This window comes from Mobula birostris, chromosome 29 (genome assembly GCF_030028105.1).
Source record: "Mobula birostris isolate sMobBir1 chromosome 29, sMobBir1.hap1, whole genome shotgun sequence".
Taxonomy (NCBI): Eukaryota; Metazoa; Chordata; class Chondrichthyes; order Myliobatiformes; family Myliobatidae; genus Mobula; species Mobula birostris.
In genome coordinates this window covers 17018493-17042089 of record NC_092398.1, presented here as the reverse complement: position 1 = coordinate 17042089, position 23597 = coordinate 17018493, and the positions used below count along the sequence as shown (strand labels likewise).

General features: G+C 43.4%; 1 protein-coding gene across 1 annotated transcript in view; it reads right to left on the bottom strand.

Moving 5' to 3' along the window:
* Window positions 1–23597, bottom strand: part of LOC140189991 (histone H2A type 2-B-like) — a 647138-nt gene that overhangs the window by 106766 nt on the left and 516775 nt on the right. The window lies entirely within an intron of this gene.

The window sequence follows — 23597 nt, the reverse complement described above, 5'->3', positions numbered from 1 at the left end:
TACATCAAAGTTGCTGGTGAACGCAGCAGGCCAGGCAGCATCTCTAGGAAGAGGTGCAGTCGACGTTTCAGGCCGAGACCCTTCGTCAGCACTAACTGAAGGAAGAGTGAGTAAGGGATTTGAAAGTTGGAGGGGGAGGGGGAGATCCAAAATGATAGGAGAAGACAGGAGGGGGAGGGATGGAGCCAAGAGCTGGACAGGTGAAAGACAAAAGGGGATACGAGAGGATCATGGGACAGGAGGTCCGGGAAGAAAGACGGGGGGGGGGGGTGGACCCAGAAGATGGGCAAGAGGTATATTCAGAGGGACAGAGGGAGAAAAAGGAGAGTGAGAGAAAGAATATGTGCATAAAAATAAGTAACAGATGGGGTACCAGGGGGAGGTGGGGCCTTAGCGGAAGTTAGAGAAGTCGATGTTCATGCCATCAGGTTGGAGGCTACCCAGACGGAATATAAGGTGTTGTTCCTCCAACCTGAGTGTGGCTTCATCTTTACAGTAGAGAAGGCCGTGGATAGACATATTAAAGTGGGAATGGGACGTAGAATTAAAATGTATGGCCACTGGAAATTCCTGCTTTCTCTGGCGGACAGAGCGTAGGTGTTCAGCGAAACGATCTCCCTGTCTGCGTCGGGTCTTGCCAATATATAGAAGGCCACATCGGGAGCACCGGACACAGTATATCACCCCAGCCGATTCCAATTCAGTTTCTGGGCAATATTAAAGCCCAGGGTATTGATTGCAGGTGTCAGTGAATACAATTTCATGTCAAAGGGAAAGGCATGGATTTCCTGTTGCTGCGTAGTGCCATTGTTTTGTACTTCTGTCGCGAGAATGTCACTTTGCACCTATCGTCGCCCAGATCTCACTACGTTCGTATGTGCACTTATGCGTTAACCGAAGAGTTGCTCTTTCTTTTCTAAATATTGCGAACTCAATATCTCCTTACTATGGAAGGAAAGGTAACGATGAATCATTGAAGATAGCTGGGACATATACACTCCTGTAGCGAGCTGCTCTGCAAGAGGTAATTGAACTTTGTCCACCACAGCCATCCTCCTTTGTCATTGGTATTATTCTCCCTCGCTGATATTTTTATGTAATTATTTTATCAGTAATATTTCGTGTCGATTTTGTCACTTTATGGACAATTTCAGAGTTTAAAGAAATGTGGATGACCACTAGACGTGCAAAATCTCTTTCCGGGGTGTAATATTTTCGCCTACATCGGATGGTGAATTCAATTGAACCCAAGGCAATCTTTGACAGAATTTGGGATCAGCCATCCATGATAAATCGCATGATCAAAACACAAAGAGAAACTTTCCTGTGGTTGTGATAATGGTTCGCAGTCAGGACAGCCCTTGAGGTGATCAGAGTTCAGCCAGCCAGCCGCAGGACATCACTCAGGATGTTTCGCAGATTGCTGCTCCTTAGATCCATAGTTACATGACCTTCAATTCCATTTCCAGTTCATCTGAAAATGGCACCGGGTGATAACCAACAAGAGCCGTTCTAACCACCTTAAATAGAATTCCATCACGTTAGCATGATTCAGGGCGAATTATCAAAACGCGTGTCTTTGTATTGAATCGAAATCCATCCTGCCGTCTATACAAAGCCAATGTTCGTGGACGCTTCTGAGTTCTCTTGTGACATTCGTGGTCGGATTGTGTTCGGCACTGGCTTGAGGATGGGTTAATTGCAATGCAACTGCGTGCTGTTGAAAGTAACAATAATAATGAAGCATAATTGCAGTAATAGCGAGGCATAAGATTTTATTAAATGTTGCAAGTACTCACACTCATGTCGGTGCGTTCCGGGTTGAACGGGCGGTGTAACTCCAATGGGGTGAGGGATGGGGACATCAAGTGGGTTAAACTGGTACTGCACCAGAACCAAAGATGCATCCACATTTTTAAAATTAGCATTTCCATAATTCCTTGTGTAAGTTTGCATCAGATATCCGTAAAAAAGACCTGGTCCTCAATATCTGGAAATAAGTGTCTCACATTGAATTTTTGCGAGCACCGGAGTTTTTGTCGCCAACAAAACTGCTGACGCGTTACTTGGGTTTGTTTTTGCACTGAAACTCTTGCACCGATGGAATGTTTCAAGTTTTTGATTTTAAAAAGCTGTAGAATTCGCGTATCTCTTTTTTTTACTTCCTATAACGCTGATGCTTTGACAAGGTAATAAAACTTTAACTAGCGTTTTCACGTTGATCTATACTAGGGGTGATTGATAAGTTCGTGGCCTAAGGTAGGCGGAGTCAATTTTAGAAAACCAAGCACATTTTTTTTTCAACATAGTCCCCTCCTACATGTATACACTTAGTCCAGCGGTCGTGGAGCATACGGATCCCTTCTTTGTAGAAGGGGTCCATAGCAGGGGTGATTGATAAGTTCGTGGCCTAAGGTAGAAGGAGATGAATTATTAACTTAAAACTTACTGCATTATCAAAGAGTTGAACTGCACGTGCATGTAACGAGAGCGTCTTGGACCTCCAGATGGTCCACAGCAGGAATGATTGGTAAGTTCGTGGCCTTAGGTAGAAGGAGATGAGTTATACAGCTCTTGTTACATGCACGCGCAGTTCAACTCTTTGAGTGAAAATGTAGAAAGTTTGAAGTTAATAACTCATCCCCTTCTACCCTAGGCCACAAACTTATCAGTCACCCCTCGTATTATAATCCTGCTTCACCATCCTCCAAATAACCGTACAGGTCCACTCTGATCCCATCGCGGCTACACTTTAACCATCTTTCTCATTTTGCCTCGAAGTGTTTCGCTTTACTTTCCCCATCATAAAAATGCACCAACCGCTCATTTGGCCCGTCACGTTGGAGCAGCTTCTTTGCTCAAGCTAGGATGATCCCATCAAGAAAGCTGAAACAATGTGCGTTGCTAATCCTGATGTTTATTATAGTATGAGAAGTAAACGCAGTCGAACATACACATTGTAAGAAGGTAGAAAGTAGAGTTTGAGTTGTCTTCACTCAAGGGAGAGTCATGAACAGGGAGAAACAGCAAAAAAAAAAGATGGATCGATCGATAGATAAACAAACAAATAAAACGAAGAGCCAGGGATTTAAAACAGAGATGCGTAGACGCCTTTTCTTCTTAGAGCACGCGTTCCCAACCTTTTTTACGCCATTGTCTCCAACCATTAACCGAGGAGTCCGTGGACTCCAGGTTGGGAACCCCTGTGTTACAGGGTAATTAATAGGTGAAGTTCTCTGGTCAAAAGGGCATTGACGCAAGATAATCAGAAATATTTAAGAGGAGATGGATCTAAATTCTGCCTGCCGTGTACATAAAGTCAACGACTATCGTGTCAGTGGAGGCTTCTGATTTCTCTTTTGACCTTCATGCTTGGACTGTGTTCAGCACAGGTTTGAGGATGGATTAATTGCAATGCAACAGTGTGCTGCTGAAAATAACAAAAACAACGAAGTATAATTGCAGTAATGGCGGGGTATGGGACTTAATTAAATGTTGCAAGTACCCGCTGTCAGTTCCTAAGTTTGTCTTAGCCGGGGGTGGTAGTGGGGATAAGCTCCCACTACCTATGAAGTGCTCCAAATGGCGTGCGGCTCTAATAGCCTCTGACAACCAAGTTCAGATCTTGGCTTTCACATGTGACTTAACTGCTAGGCCCGGCGGAACTGTTTCTACTGACAAAAGAAGGGGCAAAAGCGGACCACTGGTGTCTCAAACCCAGTTGCTTCGTATAGGTGGGGCTCGTCAGACTTTGACGGCAGCCTGCCTAGGAGGAGGAAATCTCTGATTTTAAACTTCTGCTGGCTTGCGGGCATACCCATCCATTGGAAAGGCTTCTGGAGTAAACCCCGAGGAAGAAATCCGGAGCCGTGGTCCCTAAGGCAGTTTGGTGTTGTTTGCAACTTCACTCTGGAAACGTTTGCGACGACACTGGTGCCAAACTGCATCGGCGCTTGCCCTTCCCTTGGACTACATCAGTGATGTGGAGATGTGGGATCGACGGCTGCATACTACTACCCGCTGTCACGTCAGTGCGTACCAGGGTGAATGGGTCGTGTAACTCTGATGGGGTGTGGGATGGGGACATCATGTGGTCTGAACGGGAACTGCAATAAAAACAGAAGCACGCCTGCAGGTTTTAAATTTGTTGTTTCAGAATTCTGGATGTAATTTTGCATCTGATACTCCATGGTAAAGACACTTTTTTAACTGCAGAGTTCGCCTATCTCCTTTTCTTTTCATTTCTTATAACTCTGTTGCTTTAATAAGGAGATCATTGAATACTAGTGAACTCTTAAAGTCGGGTTTTCTCGTCGAACCTTACAGTTCTTATTGACCATCCCCGACGTCACCGTAGAAATCATGGTAGTAGGACACCCTGAAGTCATCGCACTCCAGTTAAACACTGAAGGAGTTGATATTGGTGAGGAATTGGCTCCAGGGAGAATCGGAGACCAACATCAAACAGTCATCATCATATTGAAATTGAGGCGGGGGTGGGGGCAAGTCTCCTTTGCCAACGCTACTCGTAGATTGCATGTAGAACATAGAACTCAGAACATAGAGGAATAACTACAGAACATTAGAACAGGCTGTTCCTGCCAGGATGGTGTGCGGAAGTATTAATTGCCCAGCGAAACTAATCCGTTTTGCCTGCACAATGTTAATTGCGCTCAAATGCCTGCGCATTGATCTGCCCATCTGAGAGCATCGTAAACGGCTCCGTTACCATCTCTATCACCTTGTGCCGTTTTTGCCTCCTTTGAACTCTTCCCTTACACCTTAAATACAAGCTGTCTAGTATCAGATAATTAAACTTAAAGAGAATCTCGTGCTTTCCTAATCCACCTATACTTCTTATCAACGCCTTCCCGCATCTTCCGCTGATCCAGAGAAAATAAACGAGCTTCATCAAACCTCTCTTTATAGACATGCTCTCTAGTCCAGACAAGATCTTAGTAAACCTTATCTGCACCCTCTCCAAAGCCTATAATAGGACGAAAAGACATGAATTGAAACTTGACATGCGGCCTTACGAGAGCTTCACTGTATAAAGCTGCAGCGCAACTTCCCAACTGCCAAAGCCGATTTTCACAACTACCAAAGTCAAGTATGCTATACGTCTATTTTTTTTCGAAACTATCAACTTGTGGAGACACATTCGGGAATCTATATGCCCCGAGATTCCTCTGTACATATAATCTTGGGGCTTTGACATTAAGAGCACGATCCATTTACATTTGATCTCCTAAAGCAAAACTACTCACACATAGCCCAATTCACGACGTGGTATTACTCTGCCTTTTTGTGCAACTGTTTTATATCCCGCTGCTTTACTAGGCAAAGTTCTACGATATTCATAACATCTTCAAACTCTTTACTGTCTGTGAACTGACTAACACACACTTCCACATTTTCATCGCAGAGGGATCTGCCCAGATCTATAAACACCATTGGTGAGGGACCTCGAGGCGGAATACATCCCAACGACTATCACGTCACTTCTCAATCCAAAACGGCGCGGTCACTCTGAATCCTTTGCATCTCAATCTTTTGGATTGTCTACCACGAAGAGCGGCAAACATCTGATTATGTGCTATGTTTTAACACTCTAAGCTCTAACCTCAAAGATCAGTCAAGCTAGTTATATGCAACTTCTCCTACCAATGACGTGACATTGGTGCATCATTTACAGGTTATTTCGATTTTCTCAATTCCTTTCATTTCGCATCCAGCTAGTTTGTACACGAACATTTTGGTCATGGCTCCATAAATCTTATCACTTGATTCTATCAATCACCTGGGGGTATATCTCATAAGCTCTTGGGGATATACACAGCTTAATATTCTTTAAGGTATCCAACACTCTCCCTTTCGTTATTTCAAAATACCGTAAGATAATAGCACATTCCATACTGACATCACTGAGCACCTGTCGTTCTTGTTTAAAAATATGAACACCAGGAACTTGTTAAAGAATTCGCCTTCCCCTTCCGTGTCCAAACACATGTTCATTTCTTCATGCTTGAATGACCCAGATCTCTCTCTCGATATGCTCTTTCTTGTGATGTATGCGTAAAATTCTTCAGACTTCTCTTGCATTCCACTTGGCTAATACTTTTCGTGGAGCCTCCTTGCTCTCTCTCTCCTTTTTCTCCCTCTGTCCCTCTGACTATACCCCTTGCCCATCCTCTGGGTTCCCCCCTCCCCCTTTTCCTTCTCCCTGGGCCTCCTGTCCCACGATCCTCTCATATCCCTTTTGCCAATCACCTGTCCAGCTCTTGGCTCCATCCCTCCCTCTCCTGTCTTCTTCTATCATTTTGGATCTCCCCCTCCCCCTCCCACTTTCAAATTTCTTACTAGCTCTTCCTTCAGTTAGTCCTGACGAAGGGTCTTGGCCTGAAACGTCGATTGTACTTCTTCCTAGAGATGCTGCCTGGCCTGCTGCGTTCACCAGCAACTTTGATGTATGTTGCTCCAAAACCATTTGTAGACTTAAAAAGAAAAAAAAACAAAGGCAAGAAGAAGTTATCATCTGTGTTCTATGGTGTGTGAGAGAAGAAACTATAATATGAGTTCCTTGTTCTGAAATAAGTGCTCACCCATGTGATGCACAGGTTGTGTCATTTATACTCCAAAATGGTCCGAAGTAGTTGACGGTATCCTCTTCAACGAATAAAATATGGAGGTAAGTATTTAGCGAGAACAATATGCGAGAAGGATTTAACCGTGTTCTTGTTAGGTGGAGAAGAAGGCCCGAGACCCTTCCGCGATTGCTTCCGGATAAACACGGTATTTCATAAGAATCTGAGACGACTCATTATTGCCTGATCAACAAACTTCAGTAGTTACTAACATTTCTTTCCATTTCTTTATCGGGAGTTTATGGGAAAACAGCATTAAATACAGGAACAAGTACTTTACCTGCAAAGTGCAAAATAATCGTATATAAAATAATGAGAGTGTGATGGAATTAGAATAGTCTTTGAAATAAACATTTGGGCCAACTTTCTTGTCTCTAATACAAGGGGAGTTACAACACACCAACAGCCTCCAGAAAAAAAAAAATAAGTAAGGAAACATCATTTTACGAATACAAAAGAAACATACCCGAGCTGTTTGCCCAGATTTCATACTTAACGGGATTGGTTGGCGCCCCACAGCAAACCCTTGCCATGGAAAACAATAATACATATAATAAATCAGCAATATTATAATGGTAATCGCTGCAGTTTTACGCCAAGGACGTAAATGATAGCTCCCACTCAACAACTTACAACAAACAATTCAAAGCATAACTATTTCCTTGTTGGTCCAGATTTTATTCATTCATGTGGTGGACACTTCGGAGGTCTTAAGCACGGCGAGTTTTACAGAACACTCGTGTGCTATTTCTACGGATGTGCGGTCATATTCAGTCTCCGCTCACCTGATGCCAATTTTCTCTTTAATTTCAGCTTTGAATTTCTCCATCTGCCTCAAAGTAATCTACATTCATGTCCCGAGAATCAATAAATATAAAAATTTCATTCTATTAATCGTAAACACGTATCATCAGCGTTTCTCCAAGTTCTGCGATTTAAACTGATTAATGTTGCTGAACGAGGTGGACGCAACATGCTCAGGGTTGTTATATACATAGTTCAACGTAAGCAAGTCATTAAGTTCACGTTCGAGCTTACTGTCATTCAACGGCGTACATGATATCGTCAAACAAAACACGTTTCTTCGAGACCAAATTGCCAACACAGTACATATAACTCACACATAATACAAAGTAATATAACCACAAATAACGAAATCAATTCCAGAGGAATGACAACATTTACGACACAAGTTAAAAAGTCAAAAGTCAACAGCATAACCTTGGTGGTACTTCATACGTGATGAGACCTGGGTGGCGGCAGAGAATTCAGTAGTCCAAAGGCTTGGTGGAAGAAATTGTTTTCCATTCTAAAACGTCTTGTTCTAATACTACAGAAACTCCAACTTGATGATAGGATTTCAAAGGCATTGTGAAACGCATGGCAGATATTCTTGACAACACTAAGTTTATTACCCACAGCTCAAAATATTATAACATCGCTCAGTGAATGTACTAACAGAATTTATACGTCATTTGCATAGCTGTCCACTTAATCTAGGCAGATACTTCAGCGCATTCTTCAGCTCCTCCCTGAATTTTCTCTGTGACAGTGTGTAGATACACGTGTTAGTGCAGGTACACAGAAATTGCAACATGAATGCACATTGCTGCAAGATATATATCGGGTTACTGAAATATTTGTCTGTGTAAAAATAATTTTGCGGTTGCCAGTTCGTGGAGTGTACTACATAGGGTATCCACAGCAAAATGAAATTCGTTGATATGGCGAACAACAAAATCATCGACTTTCTCCTGTTCTTCACCTCTGGATCATTCTGATCTTCACTGTTGTTACGGAGTCCACGGCGGACTCTATTTGCTGCTATAATATGTCTGACGGTTAAAATATTGAACAGCAGGATCAGAGCAATTGGTAATAAAGGTGTTATGATGCTGTCGAATGACTCGTAGACTTTCCAAAAATATGATGTATAGTATTCAATTTTGGGGACGCAACGCCACGGCACGTGGTTAATGACCATCAGAGGCTCCACTGCAAAGTAAAACGGCACACATCTCCCACTGCTCAATGCACTCGTGATTACTATAATCACAGTCGCCGTTTTCTCGGTGCAGTATCGCTCCCGAAGCTTTTGACAAGAAATAGCGATAAAGCGATCGAAAGTGAATGCAACCGTGAGCCAAACAGAAACGTCCACGGTTGCTATCCTTAGGACAACTATCACTGCGCAGATCGGTGTAATAAGCAAGACTCTGGAATACACATAGATATTATTCAGCTGATCCAATCCAACAGCGAAGATGACGCTCATTAAATCAGCCGCTGCCATCCCCACTAGATAACGGGTAACGCATTTGGTTAGACCACAATTTCCCCGAGAAAGGATCACTACCGCTATTAAATTAACTGTGAAGAATTAAAAAGAAAGCATGTTAGTTCCAAGCACGTACTACGTTGTGTGTGATACTTGATTTAGCCTTGGGTTTGTCCTATGTCCTGCCGAATGGTTCCATTTATTTTTCCTCTGATATCCTCTCTGTCTGCGTGGGAATCCTGGAGTAGAAATGTATTGGGCCCCGTATCCGCCACGGCGCTGTGGATGGAGAACAAGTACGGTCCCAAGCTGTGGTTGTGTCATTAACTCCCCAACAATTTACACCGGGGTATTTGAAGTCCACGAAAGAGTTACCGGTTAGCGTCCGATCGGGTGAGTCGTTGCAACTTTGCTCATCAACAGAGTGATGGATGTTGAAGGGAGCATTAAGCGTGCCAAGAAAGTGCACGAAAAGGGATTTATTCGTCGGGTAAAATATATTTGGGAATTGGAACGCCGAATAATAATAATAACAATAATGTTATCAATAATAACAACAGCAACAGCAACAACAATGAGGATTTTACTAGCTTGAGCTGAGAAAATAAATAATTATAATAACAGTGGAGATTATTGCTATTGAAGGAAAATTTAAACAAGGGAAGAGCACGACCATCCATCGAAAAGAACCCCACCATCTGAGCGGACTAGAGGTCTACAAGGAAACAACGAACTCCTGCCTCAGAGTTGGGTACATCTTCCCTGAAACAGAGGGGTTCTTTCGGCAATTCACGACACAAAAAAGGCAAAAACAGAAATAAATGAACAAACAATTCAAAATGATAGATGTAAAAAAATGTCAATAAGAAGCAGAATTAACCCAATACGCCACAGGATCCTCTAGCAGTTTTATTCAATCTGATTACTCACATAGGCACAATCAAGTGGGAAACATCATTCATCAAAATCTTGTTTTAAAATATAAACTCAAGAAAAAAAACATACCTCAGTATAAATACAAGCCTGATCCGTTATTACAGATAGTATAATCCATGATAACAATCTGATTATCATAATACAGGATAAACAAACAGGAACAGCTTACTTAATATAGTCCTTCCAAAGACACGTAACTTTCAGAACTCAATTAAGTAAATAACAGCAGAAATATGCTGAATTAAAAGAGGCGATTGAAAGTCTTTTGAATATGAACACGGTATACATTGTTCCACTAATAATATTTACAACTGGTATCATCCTAAAGACACTACACAATGGCACTAACCAATTAGGGCTGTACAAAAATATCTGTGTAAATCTTCAGAAACCCATAATACTAAACACCAAGAGAATGGTCCGAAAGTTCCTAACGATTGAGAAATGAATGTGCTTGGCTATGCCCGATCCTTAAGGTCTACCAGCTTGAGCTGAGTCAAAATAAAGAAACATAAATTAATAATAATTTCTAAATGGGACGAAAATATGGTATAATATCAGAAACAACCAAACAAGTTGCACGTTGATAAAAATTCTCTACATGGAGGACTAGAAATTACAGACGCTTTCATCAGTAAATCTAAACCGATTAATATAAAGAGTAGAACTATTTTTTTAAGATATAAACATAACTTTGGACTAAATAGGTGCGGCGCATTAAATATAAAGAGAGCTGCAATAGAGCTAATAGAATAGAAAGCAGTCCAATGCGATACAATACAGTCTCTAGATGATAAGGAACATAATCGTTAACTGGGATATCAACAAGTACAGTAAATAACTCATCGTGTAATAAATAACTTACTTCAACGCTTCAGAAGATCTGACAAATAAAGCTCAATAGTAAAGATATTACAGAAGGAATAAACACGTTAGCTATACCATTTTTAACGTATTCTTTTGGCAGTCGACCTTGGTCTGAAACTGGTCTGGAAAAATTACAAGGTAAAATAAGAACTGAAATGACAAATTACGGAAAACACTATGTGTACTCGAAAGCTCGCATGTTAACACTACCCAGGACAGAAGGAAGAGGGAGTGTAGATTACACAGCAGTCAGATAAAGCACATAAGGACATATTCCATCAACGAAAACAGGATTCTACAACGACAAAAGCTATGATTTGCCTGGTTTTCTCTTTGAAACTTCACGCGAGTATATGCTACTGAGGTAAAAAAGTAAACACTGCTAAATTTAAATGAAAGCACAGCCCAAAAGAAAATTAAGAAATTATCACTATAGAAGAGAAAGTTAACGACTAGAAGAACACGACGTCCCATGGAGGGCATTTCCAGGATCTTAGCAAACTACATTGCGCCAAGGAAGCGCGGAACACTTAGTCAAGTGTTCCCATTCCCAGAAAAAAATTATGTCAAAATACATAAAAATGACCGAGAACCTCAAGTCGATAATTACAGAAGTGCCAAGACTGGGCATTATCCGACATGTCAAGGGGATGTCCTAAAGGTTCGGCTCGCCTATGGAGGCCTAGGATCTCCGGTCTTTGGAGACAGGCGGACTGAAGGTCGGTCATCGACAGATCGGTGTTGCGGGGGACCGGACGATCTTTGGCTGTGTGCCCAGAGACAGAAGATGTTTAGGCGCAGAGCTCGGAAGAGGCAACGCAACGGATTTTTGACATCATGAAACAGCGAGCCGTTTGCGATGTCCTTTCTCCATGTGAAATGGAGACGCCTCTTTCTCCCTTATCAGGAAGAGAGAGACTGTGGTATGTCGAATACCGGGTGAACGCGCTGCCTTTGGAGGACTGAAAGTATGTGTTTTTTGGTCACGCTTGACTGATCGGTGGTGGGTGCCGATGTTTTTTTTTCTGGTGGAGGGATGGGGATCGTTGCTTGCTGCCACTTACGCGCGGGAGGGAGGGGAGTTAAGGGGGACTTTGGGGTTTTAACACTTAGCTGTCATTCATTCTTTGGGACAGTCCTCTCATTTCGTGGATGGTTGCGAAGAAAAATCATTTCAGGATGTATATTGCAAACATTTCTCTGACAACATTAAATGTACCTTTGAAACCTTTGAAAGAGAAGAAGAAGAAGAAGAAGAATTTGTCAAAAGAAAAAAGAAGGAATGCAGCGGTGATGCATTTCAAGAGCCAGGTGCAACAGAAAGGTCCTTTAAATGAAGGATGTAAAAGTAAAACACGAATTTGCCTAGTTGCTACTGAAATCATCTGGAGGTTCTTTGAACAAAAAAAAAACCTTTGGCACGGGGAAAAGTTACTTCTTCGTGAGTTAGTTACGAGTGTCTTCAATAGTGCAGATTCACACTTCGAACATACTAACTGTGATGTGTGGGATTGTCGATGTAAGTAAAATAATGTCAAAAACGCCACGATTGGCACAAAGTGCAATGGTGATATTGACAAACTAACTAGTAGTCAAAGCGATTAACACACTTGAAAAAAACATGACTCGTCTTCTGACACGAGGAAATCTGCAGATGCTCGAAATCAAGCAGCAGACACAAAATGCTGGTGGAACGCAGCAGGCCAGGCAGCATCTATGGGAAGAGGTACAGTCGACGTTTCGGGCCGAGACCCTTCGTCAGGACTAACTGAGAGAAGAGCTAGTTAGAGATCCGAAAGGACAGGAGAAGACAGGACGGGAGGGGTGGATCTAAGAGCTGGAAAATTGATTGACAAAAGGGATACCAGACTGGAGAACGGAGAGAATCATGAGACGGGAAGTCTGGGGAGAGAGAGAAGGGGTGGAGTGGAGCCCAGGGGGTGGAGAGCAGGCAAGGAGCTATAGTGAGAGGGACAGAGGGAGAAACAAGAGAGAGAGAGAGAGAGAGAAAAAAAGGGGGGGGGGTATAAAAATATATTAAATAAATAAATAACGAACAGGGTACGGGGGGAGGTGGGGCATTAACAGAAGTTAGAGAAGTCAATATTCATGCCATCAGGTTGGAGGCTACCGAGACGGAATATAAGGTGTCGTTACTCCATCCTGAGTGGCTTCATCTAGACAGTAGAGGAAGCCGTGGATAGACATATCAGAATGGGAATGGGACGTGGAATTAAAATGTGTGGCCACTGGGAGATCTTGCTTTCTCTGGCGGACAGAGCGTAGGTGTTCAGCGAAACGGTCTCCCAGCCTGCGTCGGGTCTCGCCAATATATAGAAGGCCGCACCAGGGGCACCGGACGCAGTGTATCACCCCAGCGGACTCACAGGGGAAGTATCGCCTCACTTGGAAGGACTGTCTGGGGCCCTGAATGGTGGTGAGGGAGGAAGTGTAAGGGCATGTGTAGCACTTGTTCCGCTTACAAGGGTAAATACCAGGAGGGATTTCGGTGGGAAGGGATGGGGAGACGAATGGACAAGGGAGTCGTGTAGGGAGTGATCCCTGTGCAAAGCAGAAACGAGCGGGGAGTGGGGGGGTGGGGAGAGAAAGATGTGCTTGGTGTTGGGATCCCGTTGGAGGTGGCGGAACTTACGGGGAATTATATGTTGGACTCAGAGGCTGGTGGGGTGGTAGATAAGGGCAAGGGGAACCCTATTCCTAGTGGGGTGGCGGGAGGATGGAGTGAGAGCAGATGTGCGTGAAATGGGAGACATGCGTTTGAGAGCAGAGTTGATGGTGGAGGAAGGGAAGCCTCTTTCTTTAAAAAAGGAGGACATCTCCTTCGTAGTGGAATGAAAAGCTTCATCCTGAGAGCAGATGCGGCGGAGACGGAGAAATTGCGGGAAGCGGATGGCATTTTTGCAAGAGACAGGGTGGGAAGAGGAATTGTCCAAGTAGCTGTGAGAGTCTCTGTAGGCTTATAGTAGACATCAGTAGATAAGCTGTCTCCAGAGATAGAGACAGAAAGATCAAGAAAGGGAGGGAGGTGTCAGAAATGGACCAGGTAATCTTCAGGGCAGGGTGAAAGTTGGAGGCAAAGTTAATGAATTCAACGAGCTCAGCATGCGTGCAGGAAGCAGCGTCAATGCAGTCGTCGTTGTAGCGAGGGAAAAGAGGGGGACAGATACCAGCAAAGGCTTGGAACGTGGATTGTTCCACAAAGCCAACGAAAAGGCAAAAATAGCTGGGACCCATACGAGTGCTCATGGCTACACCTTTTGTTTGGAGGAAGTGAGAGGAGCCAAAGGAGAAATTGTTAAGAGTAAGGACAAATTCCGCTAGACCGAGGAGAGTGGTGGTGGAGGGGAATTGGTTAGGTCTGGAATCCAAAAAGAACTGGAGAGCTTTGAGACGTTCCTGGTGGGGAATAGAGGTATATAGGGACTGAACATCCATGGTGAAAATAAAGCGGTGGGGGCCAGGGAACTTAAAATCATTGAAAAGATTCAGAGCATACTCCTCTTCTGATGCACCATCTGTGCTGAGCATTAACTCATCTGTTTCATAGTGCAGTGGGTAGAGCAATAGGAAGCAGATACAGATTTGGCATCCAGATTCAATTACTTACCAGGTATCCCAACCGATAAAAGTACAGGATAGAAAATGCTCGCTACATAGTAAATCGCTGGATATCCCATATTTCACGTGAGGCAATCAGATGCATGAAGGCTTCCAACACTCGGCTGAACTGGGGATTAGTTTAATCAACTCTTATATAAGAAATGGAATGCCCACAGTGCCAATTAGTGCGAATACTGTGTCATCTAACCCCCCCGAGCAAACAGACACAAACATTATTATTTTTTTAAAATCATAGTGTCACTGTACAATGAATTTTGTCTCTCGCGGGATATTACAAACAATCAGTTGTAATATTTCCTGTCTATTTTTCTAAAGTACAATTGCACATTCTGTTTCTATGCCACATGGTTTGAGCTCCTTCCATGAATGAAACAGTATTTCTAACAATATACGCAGCTCCTGGATTTATAAGATTCTGGACTGAAGCTTACTTTGGCATCCAAAATTATGTATTTGTCAAGGAAAGATTGGGGCAATTACTTTTGTGTCGGAGAAATGCCATGTAAGGCAGAATTGGGGAGTACCGGTTGATGAGGGATAATGTCGGTCAGGCGAGGAAAGCTGAGGTATAAGTTAGGTAGTGGTAGCTGGAATCAAACGAACACCTTGACGAGTGTAAGGGATGTAGAAGAGCACCATGTGGAAATTTAGAAGGGGAAACAATGCAGTCACTACCTTTGGAGGACAAACAACATATCCGAACATTCTAAAGTATCCTGTGAGTACTTTAAGAGCAAATGAGTAGGTTGGCAAATGATAATTCCACATAGGATCGAACAGTAGGACTTTCAATCAGTGATTTGCGTCACTATTTATTGTGGAAAAGGAAGCCAAGAGAAAAGAATAAAGATGCATTGAAGCATATCCCTACTTATAAAAGAGGAAGTGCCGGACGTTTTGCATATATATTAACAAATCAACAGTGCCTCTCCGCATGCTGGGAACAAGAACAGTAATGTTTTACAGAGGCAGTTGTATCATCATTCAGCACGATATGAGAAGATTGGAAGTGAGGGAGTTCGTTCTGTGGCAAAGTTCGCCTCGCAAATTTGATAGAGTTTTTTTTTATGAAATCGTGACCGAGAAGATTCATAATGGCAGGTCGAGGGACTTTGTCTATTTGACTTTTAAAAACCTCTTTTATAAGATCCAAATTGAGTTGGCCGATTGGATACAGCTGTCCTTGGTGCTACGAAGCAGGGGTTGTTATTAGAGGGTTTCAGGTTAGAGGGCTTTGTTCACTGGTGTCCGAGATGGAACAGTTCGAGGTCCACCGTTTTTCTTTTGTCTTGTATGTTACCAATTTGAGCAAAATTGTGGATAGCAAAGTTAGTGCGTTTACAGATGAAATGGTCATTCGTATTGCAGTGGATATCGAAAAAGGACGTATACATTCACCCAGGACCTTTATCAAATAGGAAAATAGGACGAATACGATTTTTTTGCATTTTGATAACATAAAACGGGGGTGGTGGGGGGGGGGGGGAGTGGATGGCATTGTAGAACAAAGAGAAGAATGATGTAAATATATAAGATAATTATATAAGATATAAGATTCTTCTCTCTTCTTATGGTGTCAGGACGTCATGTTACACAGGTTCAAAAAGTTGGTTAGACTACACTTGGAATATGGAATAACGTTACAGTCCTCTAACTACAAGATGGATGTTATGAAGGGGAAAGCGTAAATAAAATATTCGCAATGCTGTTACTGGGGGCTGGTGAGCTACAGTTTTAAAGAGAGACTGGATAGGCTGGGGATTTCAGTACAACACCTGGACTGTAAGAAGCTGATGTTGACCTTATAGAGGTGCAACGATAATGAAGATAGCAGTAAGAATAAATGCTCATTGACTTTTACCTAGGATAGAGGAGTCTAAATATGGACACATGTTTAATATTCATGGAGAAAACACGTGGTACAGAAACATGACCGTTTCTGGATTAGAACGCTGGATTCTTCTCATTGTGGCACATTCCTCCATGCACTGGTCCGTGGCACAGAGAATAATCCGAAAATTACTACCTTGGATGTTTTCAACTTCGTTCCTAACTCTATGTACTAAGTGGGTAGGGACTGTTCCCCTTTTCTCCCTATGTCATTCGTGGCAATATGCTCCATGATCTTTGGCTGTTCACGCTGTCCCTTGAGAATATCCTGCAGCTGCTGCGATACATGGTGGATCTTGATATGCTTGTGTGCCTTTTGCAGCCACAGCATCTCCTTTCAGCCCTCCTAACTATTGAATTACCTTTAACTGTTCTTTCTTGTTGAGCCTCAGTGTCAATCCCAGTGCCACCAGCCTGGCCGCTGCTCCCGAGCCCTGATGGGTCATTCCATCCCAGCAGTATCCATAGAGGAATACTTGTTGCTGAGCAGAATGTCCACAGGGAACCCTGCTCTGACCCGGTCAGTCAGGTGCTGAAGATGGGTGCAATTCCCAGAGATATTTAATCACGAAGCCGTAATTCGACGGAGGAGTATTCCATTCTGACCGCTCTGGTAAAAAAAAAATGCTTCCCACTACTTAACCGTTCCTCCGCCTGTTCACGTCGATGACTGTTAAGCTACAGCCTTCCCACTGTATCACTGACACTCTCCAGCAATCGCCGTTCCACTTGAGCCTACCGTCCTTTTTATTTGCAGCTGAGCTTTGGTCTCCAACGCCGGCACTCACCACCCCTGCGCAGCCGAAAAAAAATCCGGCATTGCCCGAATCTGCTCCTTTAATGCTCCATCTCCGGTCTTCGGTAGGATCCTGACACGGACACTCACACCTCTGCTCCTGAGTCACCGAAAACAATACCGGAGTAACGCACGTCTCTTTTTTAAATTTTTACTTTTTAAATACGGCGGAAACCGTTAGAAATTGGCATAAATGGCGTCGCAGAAGTAGCCATTCAGCGTTGCATTAGAAGTGCTACTGCCTTAGGGACTCCAGCACCGGATTTTCCCTCGAGATTTACTCCCGAATTCTTCCCGATGAGAGAATATAGCCGCAAGGGCAGCGGCGGTTGGAGATCAGTTTTCCTTCTCCTAGATGAGCTGTCAGCCACGGCTGACGAGCCCCGTTTACCCGAAGGCGCCAATATCCCGTTTTGTGTCTTCTCTTGTCAATTGAAACAGTCCACTGGGATTAGTAGCTAAACCACACGTGAAGGTCAGGAAAAGGACTTGGTTGTCAGAGGCTATTTATTTCGTCCACTATTTAGTAGGTAGTGGAGGCTTATCTCCATTACTACCCTCGGCTATTGAAACCTTCTTATCGGATGAGAATAAATGCGTTGTGTCGCAGAGTACAGCAACATCATGCTTTTAGTTGTATCATGTAGTGTTGAATAAATAAATCTCAGGATTGGAAAACGCTGAAGAATGTTGCAACACGCAAAAAATACTGGAGGAACTCAGCAGACCAGGAAGCATGTAGGAAAAATGTCCAGTCGACGTTTCGGGCCAAAACCCTTCCGCAGGACTGGAAAATAAAGCTGAGGATTAGATTTAAAAGATGGAGGGCGGGGAGAGAAAAACTCAAGGTGATAGGAGAAACATGCAGAAGGGAAAATGAAGTAAAGAGCTGGGAAGGTGATTGGTGAAAGAGACAGAAGGCCTTGGAAGACAGAAGAGGAGGAGCAGAACCTGAGGGAGTCGATGGCGGGCAAGGCGATAAGGTGAGAGAGGGAATAAAGGTGATGGGAAATGGCAAAGGTAGGGGTGCGGTGCTGGTTGAAGGAATTACTGGAAGTTTGAGAATGCGATGTTCCTGCTATCAGGTTCGAGGGTACACAAACTGTAAATAAGGTGTTGTTTCTCCAACCTAAGTGTAGCCTCATCACGAGGAGACCATGGATGGATATAAGGGAATGGTAAAGGGAAGTGGAATTTTAATGGGTGACCACTAGGAGATCCGCTTGTTCAGGCGGAGAGACCATAGATAATTGGCGAAAAGTTCTCCCAGTCTACGTCGGGTCTCAGCGATATACAGGAGGCCACACAGGGAGCACCGAAGAGAGTAAATGACCCCAACAGACCACAGGTGAAGTGTCGCCTCATCTGGAATGGCTGTTTGGTAGTGATGGAGGAGGTGTAGACTTGTTCTGCTTGCAGGGAGAGATCAGCGGGGAAGGGCAAATGTACAAGGGAACCATCCCTATAGAAAACAGAAAAGGGGGTGGGCGTGGGAGATGTGCTTGCTGGGGGGATCACGTTGGAGATAGCGGAAGTATCGGAGAATTACCGCAGGACGCGGATGCTGATAGAGTGGTAGGTGAGGACAAGTGGAACCCTATCCCTGGTAGGTTGGCGGGAGGATGGGATAAGAGCAGACGTGCGAGAAATGGAAGAGATCCGGTTGAGGGCAGCGTTGATGAGGGAAGAAAGGAAGCCCCTTTCTTTGAAGAAGAGGACATCTCCTTCGTTCTAAAATGAAGCGCCTAATCCTGAGAGAAGATGCACCAGAGGCGCAGGAATTGAGAGAAGGGGATGGCGTTTTTAAAAGTAACAAGGTGGGATGAGGTATAGTCCAGGTAGATGTGACCGCCCGTGGGTTTATAACAGACATCGGTGGACACGCAGTTTCTGAAGATAAAGAAGAAAAATCGAGAAACGGGAAGCTGGTGTCAGTAATGGACCAGGTAACTTTGAGGGCAGGGTGGAGGTTGGAGGCAAAGTGGATAAAGACGACGGGTTCAGCATGGGTGTAGGAAGCGGCACCAAAACAGACTGCAAAACAGGCTCCATCACGGAGGACATTTTTAAAAGGCGATGCCTTAAAAGAGTTGCATACTTTATTAAGGACTACTACCATCCAGGCCATGCCTTTTTCTCGTTACTACCACGAAGGAAGAGGTACAGGAACATGAATGCACACAGCCGACGTTCAAAGAACAACTACTTTCCCACCACCATCCGATTTTTGAACGGTTTGTGAACCGTTATTCACTACGTCTGTCTATGCTTTGCTATTTCTTTTTCAGAATTCATTCCCAATGGCCATAGGATTGACTTTGACGGCACAAAACTATTGTGCCGCACCAATAGCCTTCCTCCCTGCTTAATACGCCGCCAAACTTCGTGTCATACGCATATTTGCCAATCCAGATTACCTCATTATCAGATTGTTGATATAGGTGATCAACAACCATGGACTCAACACCGATCCCTGTGGAAAGCCATACTCACAATCATCCTGTCAGAGAGTTAGCCATCTTCTATCGCTCTCTAGCTTCTCCGTATAGCCTATTTCCAAACCTCATCGTAATGCTAAGGAACAGAAACTAATTGCCCAGCTTTCCAAGCGGCACTCTGACAAAGGTTTTGTTAAAGACCATGTGCATAACATTTATCACATTTCCTTCAATAGCATTCCTGGTAAACTCATCAAAAACTCTATAAAATTGGTTGGACGAAGCATACAAAAAACACATAATTATCACTCCATTCCAGTCCAAGTCCATCAAAATATAACTGGTGCTTTAGATTACATTCCAATAGTTCTCCCACTACTAAGGGCAGGCTCACAGGCATATAGTTTTACGGCTTATTCTTAGAGGTTTCCTCCAACAACGAAAAAAGAAATATGGGTTATTCTCCAGTCCACCGGCACCTCATCCGTGGCAAAGGACGTTATAGATACCTATTCCATCTCAGTTTCTGAGCTACCATCCGACAAGGTCCGAAGAGATAGCTTGTCGATTCTTGTATCCTATCTAGCATAATGAAACTCAAGACAGCAAGAACATCCTCTTCAGCAATCCATAGTCTATGAGGTCAGAAGTGTATTACACGGTTCTACAAGCTCTCTTTATATTTTAGACCCTTTGGACTTTCCTTTACCATGTTTGCTGGAACAAAGACTTGCCATATTTTAACGTTTCTGCTTTCCCCCCGAGGTGGTCTCTTGCATTTCATATAATCAATCGACTTATTAGTATCTTGCTGCCCGTACCTCCTGCGCGCCTCCTTATTTTCCTGAACAAATGCCTTGATGTCTGTAAAAAACCAGGGGCCCCTATATCTGTTAGCGTTGGGTTTTTATTCTAACAGGAACTCTCTCTGTACTCTCGAAATTTCACTTTTGCAGTCACCCAACTTACCAAGAGTCACTTTGGGAGAAAGCAGTCTAACCAAATCTACATTTTCCAGATGCTTTCTTATGCCACCAAGATCGGGCTTTCTCTATTTTAGAATATCAAACCGACAGCACGTTCTCTCCTTCTCCATCGTTATCTTGAAACTAATGGAATTATCATCATTCGAACCAAATTGCTCCCCCAACACACAATTCTGTCAAATTCCTTGTGTCATTCCCTAATAGGGTCCTTAGTATCACGATCTCTCCAGTTCGCAATTTTATGTATTTATTAAGGACACTTTCCTGAAGACATCTGAGAAACGATATCCCAGTAAGCATTTTTGAAATAGGGGACTCTTAGTCAATTTGCGGAACATACAAAGCTCTTACTATCACAACCTTATTTCTTTTGAAACTCCTTACTCTCTAAAATGTGATTCTCAAAATTCCAATGAGTATTGAGTAGTTCGTAATATAATTCTATCAACGTGATTATACTACTTTTATTCCTAAATTCCACCCATATATTCTCAGAAGACGAACCTTCCAGTGTGTCCTGTTTGTGTACTTCGGTGACATTTTCCCCGAGTAGATATGCCACCCTTCCCCATTTAATACTTCCACTTCGATCGTGTTCCTGCCTTGGCGGTAACATACTTGAATATAGTGTAGCAGCGATCGACTGTTGATCAGTGTTGAATTGACTACAGTAGCATAGCGGTTAGTGAGACGCTATTGCAGCTCAGCTGCACGAGTTCAGAATACAGTTCTGACATCGTCTGTAAGAAGTTTGCACTTGCTTCCCAGTAGCGCGCTGGTTTCTTCTAGATACTCCTGTTCTCTCCAGCATTTCAAATACATATCGGTTAATACGGTAATTGGTCATTGTAAACTCCAGTAATTATGCTAGAGTTAAACATTTGCATTGCTAGGCGGTGCGGCTTTATAGACAGGAAAGACCCATTCCGAGCTGTATCTCTAAATAAAGGAAAAGAAGTATAAAAACGGGATCACTGAAGATTGACTTGAATATCCTGCGCCTCCTGGAAGCATGTCTTACTAGTGGCTATAATATCATCTTTGCATGCGCTGCCGTATTCTGTAAGCTCAATCGCCTTACCTGCAATATCCTTTGCACTGGAATATATACAACCTTGCATATTCTTCCAACATGCTCAACATTTAGATTGTGATTTCATGTAGACTTCATCTTTCACCGCAACCGCACCACTCTCTCCACTGGTACTTTGCTCCCATCTCTTCCAACTCTGGTGTAAACATCGTCCTGGGAGGAGCACCAGCAAATCTTCCAGCAACGACTTTGGTCTCGCTTCAAAAGCTTCACCTTCCCAGGAGTCTGAAGACCTCTCTGCTGCAGCATTTGCTTAATCACGCGTGAAAATGAATTTTCATCTTACTTCTGTTCTCACTAGTATGTGTGATGGGGACGAATTCTGAGATCACAGCTCTTGATTTACTCTCCTTTGAAATCCTGGGATGAAGTGGAGATTCCGGATTAGACTGGAACCAACGAAGGATGCTCGACAACTGTTGCAAGGATTGAATGTCATAACCTCCTACAAATATAAATCCTGCAATATAGAGGACAGCGGAGCTTCGTTTCACATAAGCACAATGTCTTCTAAGCTCGCTTTGACATCCAGAACGGAGGGGGGCGGGGGAAACCACCGCGCACCACCATGTCTCCCAATGATGCTTTCGTCTCAGTGTCTGAAGATGATGTGAATGCTGCTTTCAACAAAATGAAACCAACGAAAACATCTGGTCCGGACAGAATACCTGGCCGAGTACTGAAGATCTGTATTGACTAACTGGCTGATGTTCTCACTGATACATTCAACCTCTCGCTCCGGCGGTGTGTGGCACCCTCCCGCTTCAAGCAGGCTTCAATAGTACCGATACCCAAGAAGAGCGTGGTAACCTGTCTGAATAAATATCGCCAAGTGACACTTACATTCACAGTGATGAAGTCTGTTGAGAGGCTGGCGTTGGAACATATCAGCTCCTGTATGAATGGCGACTTGGATCTGCTCCCATTCCCTTACCGAAACAACAGGCCTACCGCAGAATCTGTTCCGCTGGCTCTTCATACAAGCCAGAAACATTTGGACAGCAAAGATTAATTCATCAGGATGCTCTTTATAGATTACTGCTCGGCATTTGACACCATCATCTCCTCAAAATTAATCCGTAAACTCCAAGATCTGTACCACAATAACCTCTTGTGAAATTGGATCATTGATTTCCTCACTTACAGACCCAATTCAATTCGGACTGGGAAAATCCATCTCCTTCACAATCTCCATTAGCACCACAGGGACGCGTACCAAGCCCCCTTCTCTCACTCAATGTCATTAAGAACAGGAAACTGATTGTAGACTTCAAGAGAGCGAAACCGGAAGTCAATGAGCCAGTCTAAATGGAGACAAGTTTCAAACACTTGAGGTGCAGAGGGACTTAGGAGTTCTCGTGCAGGACTCCCAGAATGATAATTTGCAGTTTCAGTCTGTGGTAAAAGCAATGTTGTCATTTAATCAAGGGGAATTGAATATAAATGGAAGGCGATATTGCTGAGGCTTTATAAGACATCAATCAGGCCGCAGCTGGAGTATTGTCAGCAGTTTTCGGGACCACATCTCAGTAAGGATGTATTATCATTGGAGAAAATCCAGAGGAGGTAAACAATGATTATTCCAGGAATGAAGGAGTTAACGGACAAAGAGCGTTTGGCAGCTTTGGGCCTGAACTTACTGGAAATTAAAAAAATCCTTGACATATCATTGAAATCTAATGTGCTGAAAGAACTAGATAGTGTGGATGTGGAGAGGATGTTTCATGTTTGGGGAGTATCCAGAGCTAAAGGCCACAGTCTCGAATTTGAGGAGTGACCTTTTACAACAGCTATAAGGAGGATCTCTTTAGCCAGAGGGCGGTGAATCTGTGGAATGCTCTGCCAAAAATTGTGATGGAGGCCAAATCCGTGGGTATATTTAAGGCGAAAGTTGATAGTTTCCTGATCAGTCAGGGCATCGAAGGATTATGGCGCGAACACAAGAGTATGGGGTTGATTAGGGTCCAGGATCAGCCATAATGGAATGGCACAGCAGATGGTCTTAATGGTCCAATTTTGTTCCAATG